Raw genomic sequence first — 17,188 nt, forward strand, 5'->3', positions numbered from 1 at the left:
CCCAGAAACTGGGAATTATCAGTAAGACAGTCCCAGCAATTTCTACATATCCTGAGGGGAATTATGTTTACACATTGTAGCTCTACAAATTTTACAGTTCAGTGAAAAGCTACATCCATATTTTCTCCTTAGAGTTATTTAGGTAGTGGGGTCTGATGTAAATAACCTTACATGGCTCTGTTTATAAACAGTAATTGGCTATTACAGTTATGAAAAGACTGCAGGAGTATTAAATAATAGCCTCATCTAGGCAAGCTTGTTGAGATCTTTTTCCATTTCTTTTTGTGTGGAAGTGGGCTATGGAGGTCAAATGTGATAAGATCAATAAAGTGAACCCTTATATAGGAAAAGGCAGACATCCGTGAAGTTACTCTTCTAGGAAAAACTGAAGAAATAAAGTGAGGTGCTCTAGCATAAGATATAAACCATTTTTGTGACATTTGAAACCACCCAGCCAAAAGCTATTCAGGACATTTGGTCATCCCAATTCTCCTTGTCAGTGCTTGGTAGGGCAGGAATGGCACACAGGAACTTAGCACTTGACTCCCAGGACTCCCATACTTTTTACTATTTTCTACATCTTCTGCACCTTGGAGGGCTGCATCAATAACAGCCCTGGATAGCCAGAAATGTAGCAGATGACACCTACCTATACCTAAAGTACCCACAACCCTCTCCCTGCTGTTCCTCTAGCTTCAGAAAGAAGATCTTATTTAAGGGAATCAGATCATGAAGGCACACTGCCACTCTAGTCATGGGAGAAGCCAAAAGGTGTCCCAGGCATACGGCTCCAAGAAGCACTAAGACTTTAAAGTTTAGCAGCTTCATTACGAATATTTTTTTCCCCAATAAAGTTAAAAAATAAGCAAAGCCTGATTAATTAAAAAAAAAAACCAAACCCTTAGGTGACTTCGTGAGTACTTTTCTCCTTCCACAGCTCAGCAGAGCAAGCACTCAAATTATTCACTGCTGCAGGTGGCAGGTTTGATTAGGTACCATGATATGGCAGCCTGGACATGGGCTGAAAAGACTGTCTTGTACAAAAAGGTGGACAAAGGCATGAATCTGGGAAATAAAATAATCAGACTAATCATCGTTTCCATCCAATTATAGCCACAGGTCTTGAACCAAATTCCATTTAGCCTTTAAAAAGATCCTGATACTTTTCTCTCCCCCAGCTTGCATGGTACCACAACTCTTACATTGTTGAAGGATTTGAACCATATGGGTGGATGAAGTGATGCAAATGGAAAAGCGCATCTGGGACCTGTCAGCACGATTTGGATTTGATATAAATAAGTATCAAAGTGTTTGAGGGCATGTTTCTGTCCCTGAGCCACACTAACATCTGCCACTCAAGCCAATATTAGGTGGCTCACAAGGACATTATTGTCCAACTTAGAAGCATTTTTTTTAAAAAAAAAAGCTTTAAAGAGAAGATTCCAAAAGAAAAGATTCCAACTTCTGCATATGTTAAGTCCAGCCAGAAGCCCAGTCATGGGAATTTTTAACCTGCCTTAGAAGAAAAGGTGCAGGTTTCCCAAGCAATTCACAGCCATGGGGCAAGAGGAAGCTCTCGGTGATCCAACTGAACTGCTACAACATGGCAGATTTTGCTACTTCACTCAATATAAGTAGTTTACCTGCATGCTAATGTTAATGTTACAACAGACTAGTCCTGTTTGGTTGCTGAAAAAGAAGAACCTCACCTTTGTTTTAGAAAATGAAAGCACATTATTTCTCAAAGAATTTCAATAAAACCAAAGGGAGACTAATGTTCAGCTTTCAAAAAAGACAAAGAAACTTTCCTCTTTATTTTAAATCATGTCTGACAAATTAAGAATAAATTTCAGTTAGAAGAAAATAAAAACCAATTTTGTTTAATTTATACAAAAAGTGTTACAGTGACATATAATGGAGGATTTTAATACCAGACTATGGCTTTAAAATATGTTAATCATCCTGATTAGGCAGGAATTAATTCTGGCTCCCAAATGAAGCTTTACTCAAGAATCAAATCTCACTTTTAGAGTGTAAAAACCACAAAGAGATGTAAGTAACAAGGCAGAATAGTTATTCCTTTCATAATTTCAAGTCAAGAAAAGCCATAATCCTAATCAGCATGTGGTGCCTAAATGTTGGGTAAAACCATATGGAGAGGGATAATTTTTAAACCATTAAACAAAGCCTAGAAAATGTAAGGGATGTGCATTTTCCCAGATGAATTATTTCAGGAACTGAGATTCGAAAGTCTTGTTTATGCGCGTGCTTTTTTAAGATACCACAGCATTAGATGCCTGATAAAATTCATGAAAGTTCTGATCCACAACCCCTCAAAGTTAATGAGTCAGGGACAGAGACTATAAAATGTTATTTTAATATAAACTTCAGTGATCCATGCTTGCACCAATCTTCAGTGTTTGCAAGCTCCTGTGAACCTCTGAAACATATTGGGAAGCTACAGAGGAGAGGTACTAACCCTGGTTCAAATTATGCTTTCTTCCATGTGGCTCGGGCAAATATTGTCAGAAACCAGCAAAACCTGAAATCCTTAGCCTAAATTAATAAGAAAACAATCATGGATGCATTCAGTTTATGTAAGAACAGCCAAACTGGTGTGAAGGGACGAAAATATTTTTGTGACTCTGCAGGCAAATGTAGGAAATATTAATACTAAACATTAAAAAAAAAACGGAAATGTGTTGAAGCCTATAGGCAAAAGTTATTTGGTATGAGAGACAGTGGTATGTAGTATGTGCCACAGCAATTGCAGAAACTGAGTCACTTCAGTCACTGCAGAGATTCCTGTGTGAAAGTTACTGAGACACCAATGTTATAATGTGCTTGCAAAGAGAGCACAAGGAATGAGATATTATATTCAGTCAGGTAAGCACTGCAATTATTTGTAGAAGCAGATGAATTTACCAAGGGTTAAATGGTAGTGTAAAACGGAAGATGTCCATGGATCTAGTGCTACCTCATAAGAAGAATTAGTAGAGCTTATTGCAAAAGAATTAACACAGCTGAAGTGATAACATTATCAATTGTGTCAATTAAGAAAATAACTTTCTGCCCTCTCATGATATGTTAAAAACAATAAAACTATGAAAAACAATAAAATTATGAATAATTTTATCTTTGTCAGTAAAAACAAAAGCTAGAAGGACACATTAGTGCCAGACAAAGTTATTATCTTTTTAAGAGGAAAAATGGGAATGATCTTTTTCTTTAATTTGCTCAATTACATCTGTTTCCCAGAGTCTCCATAGCAAAGTTAGTCAGCTCTCAGTGTCTGCTGGATCCAAATTCATATTGTCAAATATCAGGTTTTATTCTAAACTTCTGTGTATATTGCAGAGCCCGTCACACAAGCATTGGCTGTAGAATTGCCTTGTCCTCCTACACCTGTCCTGGCTGCTGCACTGGTAACTCAGACCATGAGTCCATCACACCTGGTGACAAACACTGCCTCACAGTTTAAATACCTGTCTTTCAGTACTCATTCTTCTCCAGTTTGATGATGACTGTCAAAACTCATTTCTATGATGCACATCCTTAGCCAACTATTTCCCAGCAGTCCAGCTAACTGCAGAGTATTTAGCAATGTAAATAACAGTAACCAGAAAACTTATCTCAAAATAACCACAGAGCACAATAATAAAAGATTTCCTTAAGAAAGGTCTTGATTAAATTTCAATTTGGGGCTAAATTCTGAAGACTCAGGCTGTGGACTAGGAATCTGCCTTTTGTCCTTAGTAGACTTGTTTAACCACCAGGCTGCTGGTTTTTCAAGGGGAGAGTCTCTCACACGTGTTGAAGAGGGATCATCACTTTGAAATCATAAAGTCTAAATTTTAAACTACCATTTTCTACATTTCAGGTGCAAGTGCAAACTGTGCTTCAGCACATCAGACAGCTGCTTTTGTGCTAATAACGACAGAAAACAGTAAAATTTCACTGTCTCATATTTCCTTATAAGAGAATCAGAGAGCTTTTGGAATATCAACTTTTTGATTTTGATACTAGGAGAATACTTTACCCACCTATCGCACCCAATCAACATAGTGCAACACTGGAAGGACATGAGTAAGAGAGAAGCTACGCTCAGATCTGTGAAAGTAACACAGAGCTGAGATTTATGTCCCCCATTTCAAGCTAAACACCCCACTGCTAGGTGAAAGCTGAATTTTCAATTAAAGCTATTTTTAGGTGCTTCTGTTAACCTTCAGTCTTAAAAGTATGCAGTGAAACGTATTGCTGAGTTTTGAAACAACGCAGTAAGAAATAAATAAGTTAATATAGAAATTCACAAGTGGTATGTGAGTGTTGGTAGCTACTTTTACATTAGTAAGTGGTGCAGACCTACAGCAATAGGTCTACATAGCTGCTGATTATACGGTTATTATACAGTTTATTATACAGTTATTATGTTGTTATGCAGTTGCTGTTGAGGACTTTCATTTTCCCAAGGCTGTACATTTTTTGAGCACTAGAGATCAAGAAAAAAATAAAGAAAAGAAAATGCAAATACATGAAAATAACAAAATAGTGAATGATAAGACAAGTCTTATTTTAATTGGGTCTTTGATTCTGATTAATAAGCATAGATTAAAACCAAAGCTTTCAAATGATGTTCTGCAATGTAAGCACTTCATCTAACATGGTAGGCAACTGACAAGCACTGGAAAATAAACCAGTTATCAAGGACTGTTTTCTTCTCACTTCCTCAGAAGACTAAAGGATTCTACTTTGCAATAGGTCTCCAATGACCAAAGTGTGGGAACAGAGAGCACTACACCACAGCCTACCATCTAGCTCATCTACAGGCCATCTTTCCAACACATCCCTTGCTGAAAGGCCCTGAGTGCCTGCAAAAACGATTTAAAACCATAAAAAAAGAAACCAATCCACTGCTTCTTATTAGAAATGGACTCAAGCTTATTCCTGTGCTGCAGACATTCATATTTAATTAATAAAAAAAGTCCCACTTTTAAATAATATATTCTTTAAAATGGAACTGTTCCACTATAGCCAACCTCAGGAGATCCAAAATCCTCACTCAGACACTATAAAACAGCAATACCAAGCCTCGAAACTTCTGAGAATAATAATACCAAAAAAAAAAAGCAATTTGAGTATTTTTCTTTGGCTTAATCAATGCAGTTTTGCCAGCCTTACATCAGCTTTCCTTCCTGCTACCTCCTCATCTCCTGCTGCGGTGTTTCACCATGTCATGTGTTCCTTGGCCAGGTTCTTCTTGCCCTGAGGAAAAAAAGGACATGCCATCCCCCACCTCTTTCAGGAATGAAGCAGACCACAGAATAGCAGCAACTTTCCTGATCCCTCCTTCCTATAGAGAGAACACTGAAGGACGGGGAAGAAAAATCTCAGTTTTTCCTGCACAGCATCAATCACCAGATGTTTTTCCTAAAGTCTGGACAAATCCAGGGAATTTTCACCTGGGGCTGCCAAAAGCAGCAACCAGAATGTACCTGATAATTACCTGTTATTTATCAGGCACTGACATCTGGTTTCAGAGTTTTGTAGACCCCTCCATGGCTGGCACACTCCAGACACAGGATGAGATTTTCCGTGCCCCAAGCAAACTCCATTATGTGAGGTTAAAGTCACATCTACTTCTGCAGCATCATCTGGAGAAGACAGGAGCTTCATGGTAACTGTACCTCAGCAGCTGCAAAGGACTGATGAAGTCTGTCTAGGCTGTGGTTTTGTCCATTTCTATTTTGTCACACACCATGACTTTGTACCTGTCCGTCTTTTCCATTTTAGTGCATCTTTTGAAGGAGATTCTTACAGTCCCTTACTCTCCAAAGGGAGATGAAAGATCTGAAGGACCAAGAAGAGAACAACCCCCTGGTGCCTGCAAAGTCTCATCCCTTCTTCTACTTGATGGCCAATTTTCAGCAAGTTGCTAAACCTCTTTCCCCAGAAGGAAAACAGAGTGAATTTGTATCTACAGCAGAAGTGGGCTGGTGGACTAATGTGTGCTGGTGTAATGGTTCTCAAGCCAGTGATAGGAGCAATAATAATGTGTCCTACTGTTTTGGAAAATTACTATAAACCACAAGCTGTCCTAAGAGAAGTAAAGGCATGCAATGCTTTTATGAAGCAAGAATGAACTTATTAGCTTCGGTAGCAAGAGATTATGATTTTGTAGGTGATGTCATACTTGGAGACTTAAAGCTGGTTTTTAACCCAGGATAGCATTTTTGAAGACAACTGATTTATTTATAATGAGGAGATCAAAACCGAAATTTCAGATTCATCTCAGCAGCCTGTTTTCAATTATTGATGTGAAAAATCACAAGCATTATATTTTCAAATTGTGCATTTATACAGTTAGTCCTCAATGTCCAAAGGGCACATAACAACACCCACAAGCCTGAAGTCATCTGAATTTTACAATTTAATTGTGGGTTTGTTTTCCTATAGCTCAACAAAACAACAAATAATGCTGTCTTGCGGTATAATGCCTGCTAATATCCCTGACAGCAGCCAGATATATGTCTGTGTCCAGGAGCAGAATCTGAAGGTGCTGGGACATGTAAACCATGGAAAATTTCCTTCTTCTGAAAACAGCAGTATTTTTGAGCATGATGGGTACAGAAGCAGCCTCCACAACAGTCACCTTTGATTAAGAAGGGAAATCTTTTACCTGTTCACTCTGGCTGCTAAGAAACCCCCTTGCATATGGTTTCCAACAGGTCAGAACCACAATGGTCAATGATAATTTTGCATGATTGGGTGGTATTTCCAAGAGAGCCAACTGAGTGGTGGCTGCGGCTTTATACCCTGCAGAGGGCAGACACTGAGGAACAAAACTGTGGCATACAATCGTTACAACCCTTGTGACTGAAAAACAGGCTGGAGACAACATCAAGCAAACATGTACTCCTTATCTGATTTCATAGCAGGATAAAATCCGGTTATGTTGTTACGGATGATTGTCCAGCCTGTTCTTTACGAAGGAAATTTCACAGCCTCCCTAGGTAATTTTTTCCTGAGGTTAATTAGAATTCTCGGAAGGAGAAACTTGAGACCACCCAATTTTATACTAACTTACATCATTATATCAAAGAGACTAATTTTCCCCAAAAACGCTTAATATCTGATATACATAGATCCTTTTGGGGAAGAAAAACAGGGTAAATGTCAGTATTTTAGGAGTGTAATAACCGCAGATTCCATAATCTGCTGAGTTCAGCCTTGATAAAATCTTGGTAATGTTAAATGGACTATGAGCAGGGTTGGGCACAAAGGAAGACAACTCAAGTGCCTTGAACAGGTAACACACATGGAGAAGTGCACTTGTATGTTGACTATTGTCCCTGCTTCGGCAAGGACTGGACATCAGCAGTGCTTCTCAGGGACTCAAAAAAAATTGAAGGTTAACATGATATTATACCACAAAATATAAATGAAATGCAGGAGATCTAGGTGTAGAAAGATGAGAGGAAAGCAATGAGAGAAAGTCAGCAGAACCTCAATTCAAATTTAAGCTTTATCTGGAGAATAAAGGGTGTTTAAGAAGCACTGAGAAACTCAATTTGGGAATAAAAATTAAACTGAAGAGCCATGTAAATATTTGCTAAACAACAATACAGATTTCCCTTCTGCTTGGGTTTCTGCAAAGTGTTGTACACACCACCACCACAAGAACACGTTATGCAGCACCTTGCACAAGAACACGTTATGCAGCACCTTGCACCTGAGCCGCTGCCTACAGCAGAGGACATTTCACATGCCCTTGGCAAAGGTCATGGGTATGCAGCACCCAAAACACGTTCACAGCTTTCCCAAGAAAAAGAACACATATTAAAATACTCATTTCCAGTTTTGAGCCCTCAGTGATCGTCAACCTTGAGAGCTAACATACTAGAAGGAAAAGATCTCTGTTCCCACCACTTCCTGTGGGAGCCCTCTGGTGCATCAGAATTTCCTCACATCCATGTTTGAGCTCACACTTGCCAGGCCACACCTGAAATGCTGTGTTCTGTTTTGGTCCCGCTACACAAAAAAGATGTGGACAGGCTTGAGAGAGTCCACAGAAGGGCCACAAGGATAATTCAACTACTCGGCAGCCATGTGGGGAAAGGCTGAGAGAGCTAGGCTTGTTGAACTTTGAGAAAAGAAGGCTCAGGGAAGACCTTGTCACTATTTTCCAGTATTTAAAGGGTGGCTAAAAAGAAGATGAAGACTCCCTTTTCACAAGGAGTCCCATGGAGAAGACAAGGGGTGACGGGCACAGGTTACTCCTGCACAGATTCTGGTTGAACACAAGAAGAAAATTTTACAAATGAGAACAATCACAGAATCACAGAATCCCGAGGGTTGGAAGGGACCTCAAAAGATCATCTAGTCCAACTCCCCTGCAAGAGCAGGGTAACCTAGAGTACATCACACAGGAACTTGTCCAGGCAGGCCTTGAATATCTCCAACATAGGAGACTCCACAACTCCCTTGGGCAACCTCTTCCAGTGCTCTGTCACTCTCACAGTAAAGAAGTTTTTCCTGATGTTCGCATGGAAGCTTTTATGTTCCAGTTTACACCCATTACCCCTTGTCCTATCACTGGACATCACTGAGAAAAACCTAGCTCCATCATCCTGACACTCACCCTTTACATATTTATAAACACTGATGAGGTCACTCCTCAGTCTCCTCTTCTCCAAGCTAAAGAGACCCAGCTCCCTCAGCCTCTCCTCATAAGGGAGATGTTCCACTCCCTTAATCATCTTTGTGGCTCTGCGCTGGACTCTTTCAAGCAATTCCCTGTCCTTTTTGAACTGAGGGGCCCAGGACTGGACACAATATTCCAGATGTGGCCTCACCAAGGCAGAGTAGAGGGGGAGGAGAACCTCTCTTGACCTACTAACCACAGCCTTTCTAATGCACCCTAGGATGCCATTGGCCTTCTTGGCCACAAGGGCACAGTGTTGGCTCATGGTCATCCTCCTATCCACCAGGACCCCCAGGTCCCTTTCCCCTTCGCTACTTTCCAGCAGGTCAAACCCAACCTGCACTGGTACATGGGGTTGTTCCTCCCCAGATGCAAGACTCTACACTTGCCCTTGTTGAATTTCATCAAGTTTCTCCCCACCCAACTCTCCAGCCTGTCCAGGTCTCGCTGAATGGCAACACAGCCTTCTGGCGTGTCAGCCACTCCTCCCAGCTTAGTGTCATCAGCGAACTTGCTGAGGGTACATTCAGTTCCCTCATCCAGGTCATCAATGAAAATATTAAACAGCACTGGTCCCAGCACCAACTCCTGAGGGACTCCACTAGTCACAGACCTCCAGCTAGATTCTGCCCCATTGACCACAACTCTCTGCCTTCTTCCTTTCAACCAGTTCTTGATCCACCTCACTACCTGATCAAGCCCACACTTCCTTAGCTTATCTATGAGGATGCTGTGGAAGACAGTATCAAATGCCTTACTGAAATCAAGAAAAACCACATCTACCTCTCTACCATCATCCATCCACCTAGTTACTTCCTCATAGAAGGCTATAAGGTTGGTCAAACATGACTTCCCCTTGGTAAAACCATGTTGGCTACTCTCAATGACCCCCTCATCCTTGATATGTCTAGAGATGGTGTCAAGAATAAGTTGTTCCAATCAACCATTGGAATATTCTCCCCAGGGAGTGGTGGATTCCCCAGCACTGGACACTTTAATGATTCAGCTGGACAGGGTGCTGGGACATCTAGTCTAGGTCATGCTTTGCCTAGAAAGGTCAGACCAGATGATCCTTTGGGTCCCTTCCAACCTGATATTCTGTGATCCTATGAGTCACACTACTTATGAATTGCAGGGCACACACTTCTGCTCTCACCTGGGACAGACAGGACTATATTTTCTTGCAATAGCTTTCGTGGGAATCCTGGTGGCAAGCAGGTCTTCAGCTGTGTGAACCTGCTGCAGCAAAGTAACACTTACTTAAGCCAAAGATCCGGCTCTATCTATTTCCTAATCTTGCAGAATGAATTTGAGTGTCTCTATAGATCTCAGCCAAAGCAAACCAAAATAAAACAGAGCAAGCATTTCACAGGATCTGAAAAGGCTGCAATGGTTTTATTGAATATTTCTATAGTTCCTATAGCACAGCAGCAATAAAGCAGGTTTCACACTCCTGCTTTCTTAAGATTGACTTGTGAAAACAGCATGTGCCACTCAAACACAGGAGCTACATAATCAGGAGAGACTGTCTAGAAAAAAAGGAAAAGTAGTCACAGTCAAGGTAGGGTTTAGAGAAGATAAAAGTGGGGCTGAGTAACTCAGCAAGTACAATTTTAACCAAAAAAATAGTACCCCATTGGCAGCACCTCAGGAGAACAAGCAACAAGGAAAAGCTATGAAAAGATTATGAGCTAAAGAAGAACAGAAAGGCAATGCCAATTGACAAGAACGTGCAACTTTGGCTTAGGCTCCTGGAACACTTTTAGGTGGAGGTTTTCTATTGCAGAGCAAACTCTTTTCCTTTGCTTGGTCATCACTGCCTATCTGTCCATTAAGCAAGTGTCCTGGAGACACACAAACGCCTGCTCTTGTCCCAAGGAGAATCAAGTGGCTTACTGGCAGACCAGCATGTGAAATCTCATGTTTCTTTCTCATGACAAACAATAATGCCTGGAATAAATACATGCTTAATTATTTTTTAACCCATAAACTCTAATAGAGTGGCTTAGTGATTTACGTGCAGCCCATTAGTGAGTCAGAGGCTGGGAATGTAACTTGGAAATTCTGACTCCCTTCTCTTTACTCTCTTTGCTGGAGCCTGTTACATGCTGAGACTACTATTAGAATTGTCCTTTTGCTGCCTGTTTACTACCAAAGCAGTAGTTTAGCGTTGCAGACTTCAGTGCAGCCAGACACATGGAGAGGGTGCCTGCATCCAGATCAGCAAAGAACACATCCAACTGCATGCAAGCACTCTGCTGCTGCCAGACTTTCAGATGAGTACTTCAGAGCTAATTTGCAATTAAATGGAGTTTCAAGTTCTGCTAAACACAAAGAGCTGTTTTTTCTTTGGTGTAAAGTGCCATCACAACACCGTGATGACTTACAGTTTTAAAACTCGAGGCAATTGCCTTCTCTCTATGAACAAGCAAAGCTGTGAGGAAGGGATATGAAGAGAGTTTCTACAAATACTTTCTCTCTTATTGTTAGAGAGTGTTTGGGGATATTCACTTTAGTTTTTTACTTTGAAATTAACCAATAATTGCTATCATCAAATCAACACCAATCAGATAAACTATATCAAATCAATCACTATTTCAGTGATTGCCCAAAGACACAAATGATCAGTTCTCTTCTGAATTAATTCTGCAAGAAAGGTAATGCTAGATGTGTACAGATCTCCAAAAAAACTAAAGGAAATACCAATCCAAAAAGGACAATATTTATCAAAATGCCGTTACACTGCCCAGCCGTGGTACATCATGAAATGCAATGAAATTATTGCTGGTTATATCACACATGCCTAGAGACCCTAACGCCATCAGAAGGGGTGGAGGAGAGAAAGAAATAAAGGACGCTGTGCAAACATTAAATATCAAACTTTCAGGAAGTTAGGAATACATTTCAGAAGGCTACATCCTAAAATCCTTATTCCTATATTGAAATATTTTATTCCACAGGAAGGAGAGAAAAAGTGGAATGGCAATCAAGAGAATTCTATTTGAAACTAAGTATTAGTGAAGTTAATATGAAGATGTACCTAAACAAAGAATACAGTGAAAATACATAGTGTAAACACCAAGATGTGCTTGGAATTTTTCACATGCAGTTTTTACATATACACACCTATACTTTCAGAACATTACAAAAGCAGAAGGAGAAACAGGACATACCTTATTCGTGAACTCTGCATAAAGCATCCCCCTTGGAGCTCTACAGCTGCTTTTATTTCAGCGTCTGGACCAGAGCAATCTGTAAAAGCATAAATCAACAGTGCTCTTGGTGTTTCAAGTTTTTGAATTTAAAAGGGAGAGGGGCAAACCATGCTGCTCATCAGTAAAAGGCAATCTCTCTCCTTCCCGACTCAGGCTCCCAGCCTCTGGATGCTGTGCTGTTCCTCCCTCTCTCACTCTTCCCAGTGGTGCTGCTGTCGATCATCCACTTTACCTCACGAAAATCACTCTCCGAAGCATCCTATCTCTATGTCTGTGCTCATCAGCTTTCCAAAGAAGCAGTGACATCTCAGAGAGAGACCCTGGGAGCATACCACTGGCAGAGGAAAGAGCTGAAGCCAGACCCAGCCAAATTCTGTCAAACCACGTCACATGCTGCTCGATCCCCCCCTGCCAGCACAGCTGTAATTCTGTTTATCACCCACACCACAAAACAGAGAATGTTTTTAAACTTTAAGGTTTATGTGCTTTTTTTCCCATCAAGTGATTCTTATTTTCTAGTAAAAGAGAAAAATATCTGCTTCCTAAAAGGTGTTTTCACAGAATTAATGAAAGCATCTTTTAACATTGTATTTCACTCTTCTTCACCAGCACCACCAGTCGCATATTAACCTGGTCTGGCTAGTAAGATGACCTGTGTGCAAATCATCGTCACTACCCTGAACTCAGTCAATTTTTACACTACCTGCCCAGACCTGACTTTCAGTCCACACTACATTAAAATAAAATTTAAAAAAATTAAATTTGAAGCCTGCAAAGAAGTTGACAAAGATGAAATACAGGAATCAATCCCTGATTTTTTCTCACTAAGGCACATTTCTGAATCTATACAGCTCTGCCCCACATAAAACAGAATCGGTTTGCTTTCATTAGCTGCCTTGTCAAGAGGCACTTACCTGGGTAACACAGCAAAATTAACCCAATCCTGGATATAGAAAGAATATTGCAGGGAACATTTTTAGTTGCTCTGTAACCAGAAGCTAACTCTGCCACCTTTCTGCTGAGGGCTAGGAATTAAGAAACTGCAGAATTCACTGAAAGATTGTAATAAATAACAACTTCACATGGTATTTTAATACCAAAGATCAATTCAGACTATGACACCTTGCTTCATTCAAAATAAAATCATCATGAATTTCATCAGTGTCTTTGTGTGCTTGCCAAGAGGTGAAAGGATTGCATTCTACAAGTAAAAGAGAAAAATGAGTTCTATTCTACGATGGCAAAAGAAGATTAGAGAAAGTACATGATTTCCAGAAATATGGAGATTCTTCTGAGCCAGGGCAGTCTTACAGTGAGGCTGGATATCACTTCTGATGGTTACATAAAAAAAAAGCAGCATGTTTTCTCCTTTCCTAATGAAGGGATTGGGAGTAGCCCAGGTTTTGGTTACAGACTGGCCTCAGTCAGTTCACTGAGATTCAGCCTTCCTCAGCACACACACACACATCATGAAGGATCTGAAGCCCATAAGAACAGCACATAAAGGGAGGACTCATGAAACTCCAGAGAGTAACTTTCTAACTGACCCAAAATCCAGGCTACACCACCAGAAACCTTGCGTGGCAAGCGACCTCAGGACAGTTCACTACAGAATTAACAGGAACACAGTTCTTTATGCTCAATTGATTTGAAGCAGCTTTGCAGAAAATGCTCATTGTTAATGCCATGTTTTATTTACAAGGTGAAAAACCATGGCAGAGAAAGGTGAAAAGCACACAGGTTTCCCAATAGAAAACTCACTCTAGGTAAGATTTTCAGTCTTCCAAACTGTTAGTGTGTGCCAAAACTCATGTAGACATCAGGAAAGCTCTTGGGATGTTAAGTGCCAATTCCTCCAAAACCAGTCCTGCGCTGCTATCCTGCAAGCACTGAGAAGGGGACCAAGGTAACCGACTGCTTCGTAGATGGTAAGTCCCTAAGAGAGATGCTACATTGTGTCACATCAATATGGAGCAGAGTGACAAACAGCAGCGCTTAGTGAGGGTTAAAGAGCCCAGTATAGCACCCATAACACCCCTTGGAAAGGAAAAATAATGGGTGAAAAAAAGGAAAACAGAAAAAAAGGTGTCATTTATAGCATCAGTCAGAGCCTTTGGCACTAGGAGACAACAGGAGCATAGCTCTCCTCCAAAGCAGTAACCACACTACAGGACTTTCAGGGTTCCCACTGATACCTCTGACTTATAATATAAATTTTTTAAGGAAGATTTTTGCATTTGCTATGGACTCAGACACCAGTAGATGTAAAGTAGAAACTGAAGTCCTTCTAGGGCATGTAATTAATTTCTAGGAAGTTGTTTGCTTTCCCTAGTTGCAGATATCATGACAAAAAAACTCATGAAAGGCAGCGGTGGAAGACAATTGAGTTTATTCCTCAGTTTACTGCAGGTGGTGGTGGTGATATGATATTGTCGCTGTTAGCAACAGACCATTGACTTCAAATCCTCAGCTTAGCCCACATCTTAACTAGTCTTGCCTTGCTTTGCTTGCTTGAGCAGCAAGATAGTCAGGTGACTAAACTCTTAACAGAAAAAAAGTGGTCAGATGATGATTTTTTTTTAACCACAGTCCTTGTTTGGTAGCTTTAAACCTTGGACTTGTTCATATTTAGTAAGGTTTAGTCATAAAATATAAGGCAAAAGTCCAGCAAAGAACCACGTGTGAGTGAAAATCCTAGCATAGCATGGGATCACAGATCACTGGGAAAGAAGCTCACTAACAACATAAAAACATCCTTAAGCAAACAGCAAAACTGAAGAGTATCTGAAGGAGAAACTGTTGCCATCAACAGTGACGCTGGTAACCCAGAGCGTTGACATCCTGCTTGGCCAGCCCCCATAATCACAGGCAACCACACGGGTTGGAAAGTAGCTTGGAGAAAGGGGAAAGCAAGAGGACAATATAGCCAGGATACTGCTGTTAATTACATTAGTAATATCACACCTTTCATTTTAACTAAGCTATTTGGATTATTGATGCATAGGTGTCATTTTAATTGGACTAGTAGCAGCTTTTAGCTTATTTTAATTAGACTAGCAATCAATGCTGCAAACTGTTTTATGAACTATTTCAGGCTTAGTGAATATGTCAGACTTACGGATTCAAGATGTGGAACATCATTTCAGGAACCTTAAGGGTTTTCTTGGTCTTCTTAAGCTTGGATGAATCCAGGTGGCATGAACCACCAGAAACAGAGAAATAAAAGTCAATAGCTAACATGCTTGCAAGAACACATAACTGGATATTTGATTGAGAGGAGCTTTTTAGAAACAAAAGTACAGAAGAAATAAAAAGTATAGTGGGGAAAGAAAAAAAATCCTTCAGTCTACTAGTTAATTCATGTATTTTTTTATACTTTTACAGCATCCTTTTAACAAATTATTGATTTGATGAAAAAATAAATCAGAATGGCATTATTTTAATTATTGGTACACCATAGCATTGTAACGTGTCTTTCCAACAAACAACATGAAGCACAATGAAGATCCATGTTAACTGCATACCACTAGCAATAATCTTATTGCAACAGATAGAGCGTTGGTCCAAAGTAAATGTGGTCATGTTCCAACTGCAGGTTGTCTTAAGTATCCAGTGTGTTCATTCACATGGTGATGAAAAAAAGTGTCACTGGATGCCTAATGGCACACTGATCAACTGAGATAAAACTTAACTAACTCTGTGCTCTGCTTATGCAACGCAGCTTGACTACACACAATCGATTGAAAGAGGGGGATTTATGTGCAAGATTTTAATCCGTCAGGATGTGTCCACCCAAATTACTCCTATGGCACTCGTACTCCCTCATTAAGATTGAGATGCCAGGGCTCATTAGAGGGCAAGGCTGTGCGAACCTCCAAGTTATACATCTTGACATGTGACAGAGTGAATTAATAAAATGATAGTGCAAAGCTTAAGGCACAAAAGAGCTCAGTGGTTGTAGATGCCATCCTTTCCCGGGACCTTATCTTCTAGCTGCCAAAACATGTTAACTGAGTCAATGATTATTCTAAAAAGCTCAGACTAGCACCATTTTGGATGACATTTTAAATACTAATGCTGGGATTTAACAAGTGGAGAAATTACTCTCATGCCCAGATCTTCCCTGTTGGCATGACACTGGATGAGCTCTAGTGCCCTTGCCATTAAAATGTTCTCCACAGTGACCAGCCCACTGAAAAACACCTTGCACAGCAAATGATGGTGATGCAAGTGCATCAGTCCACTGATATAAAAATGAAAGGTCTTGAGAAGTTAGAGATTTATGGGTTGGAAGAGCTGTAGAATTTTAAAACAATGAACAGCAGTTTAGTGGGAGAAAGATTTCTATATCTTGGGAAGACATAGTATTGTAGAATGGTTTGCGTTGGAAAGGACCTTAAGCTCATCTAGTTTCAACCCGTCTGCCATGGACAGGGACACCTCACACTAGACCAGGTCACCCAAAGCTCTGTGCAACCTGGCCTTGGACACTGCAGGGATGGAGCATTCACAGCTTCCTTGGGCAACCCATTCCAGTGCCTCACCACCTTCACAGTAAAGAACTTCCTCCTTGTATCTAACCTGAACTTCCCCTGTTTAAGTTTGAACCAATCACCCTTTGTCCCACCGCTACAGTCCCTAATGAAGCGTCCCTCCCCAGCATCCTTGCAAGCCCACTTCAGATACAGGAAGAAGCTGGTACACATGGCAAGAAGCTCAGACCTGCATGCTGTTCTTTCATTGCACAGCATGGTGCATTGACCCTGGCTGGGTGCCAGATGCCCACTAAAGCTGTTCTTTTATTGCCTTCCTCAGCTGGACAGAGGAGAGAAAATATAACAAAAGGCTCATGGGTTAAATAAGGACAGGGATCGATCACTTACCAGTTACCATCATGGGCAGAACAGACTGGAGTTGTGGAAATTAATTTATTACCAATCGAATCAGAGCAGGGTAAAGAAGAATAAAATCAAATCTTGTAACACCTTCCCCTGATCCCTCCCTTCTTACTGGGTTTAACTTCACTCCTGAATTCTCTACCTCCTCCCCTCAAGCAGCACAGGGGTATGGGGAACAGGGGTTGTGGTCAGTTTCATTGTCTCTGCTGCCACTTCCTCCTCAGGGAAGGATTCTTCACATTCTTCCTCTGCTCCAGTGTGAGTTCCCCACATGGTCACGAGTCCTGCAGCAAACCTGTTCCAATGTGAGCTCCTCTTTCCATGGTACCACAGGTTCTGCTGGGAGCCTGCTCCAGCGCAGGCTGCCCACAGGG

The sequence above is a fragment of the Psittacula echo genome, assembly GCF_963264785.1.
Source record: "Psittacula echo genome assembly, chromosome: 4".
In the NCBI taxonomy this organism is placed as follows: Eukaryota; Metazoa; Chordata; class Aves; order Psittaciformes; family Psittacidae; genus Psittacula; species Psittacula echo.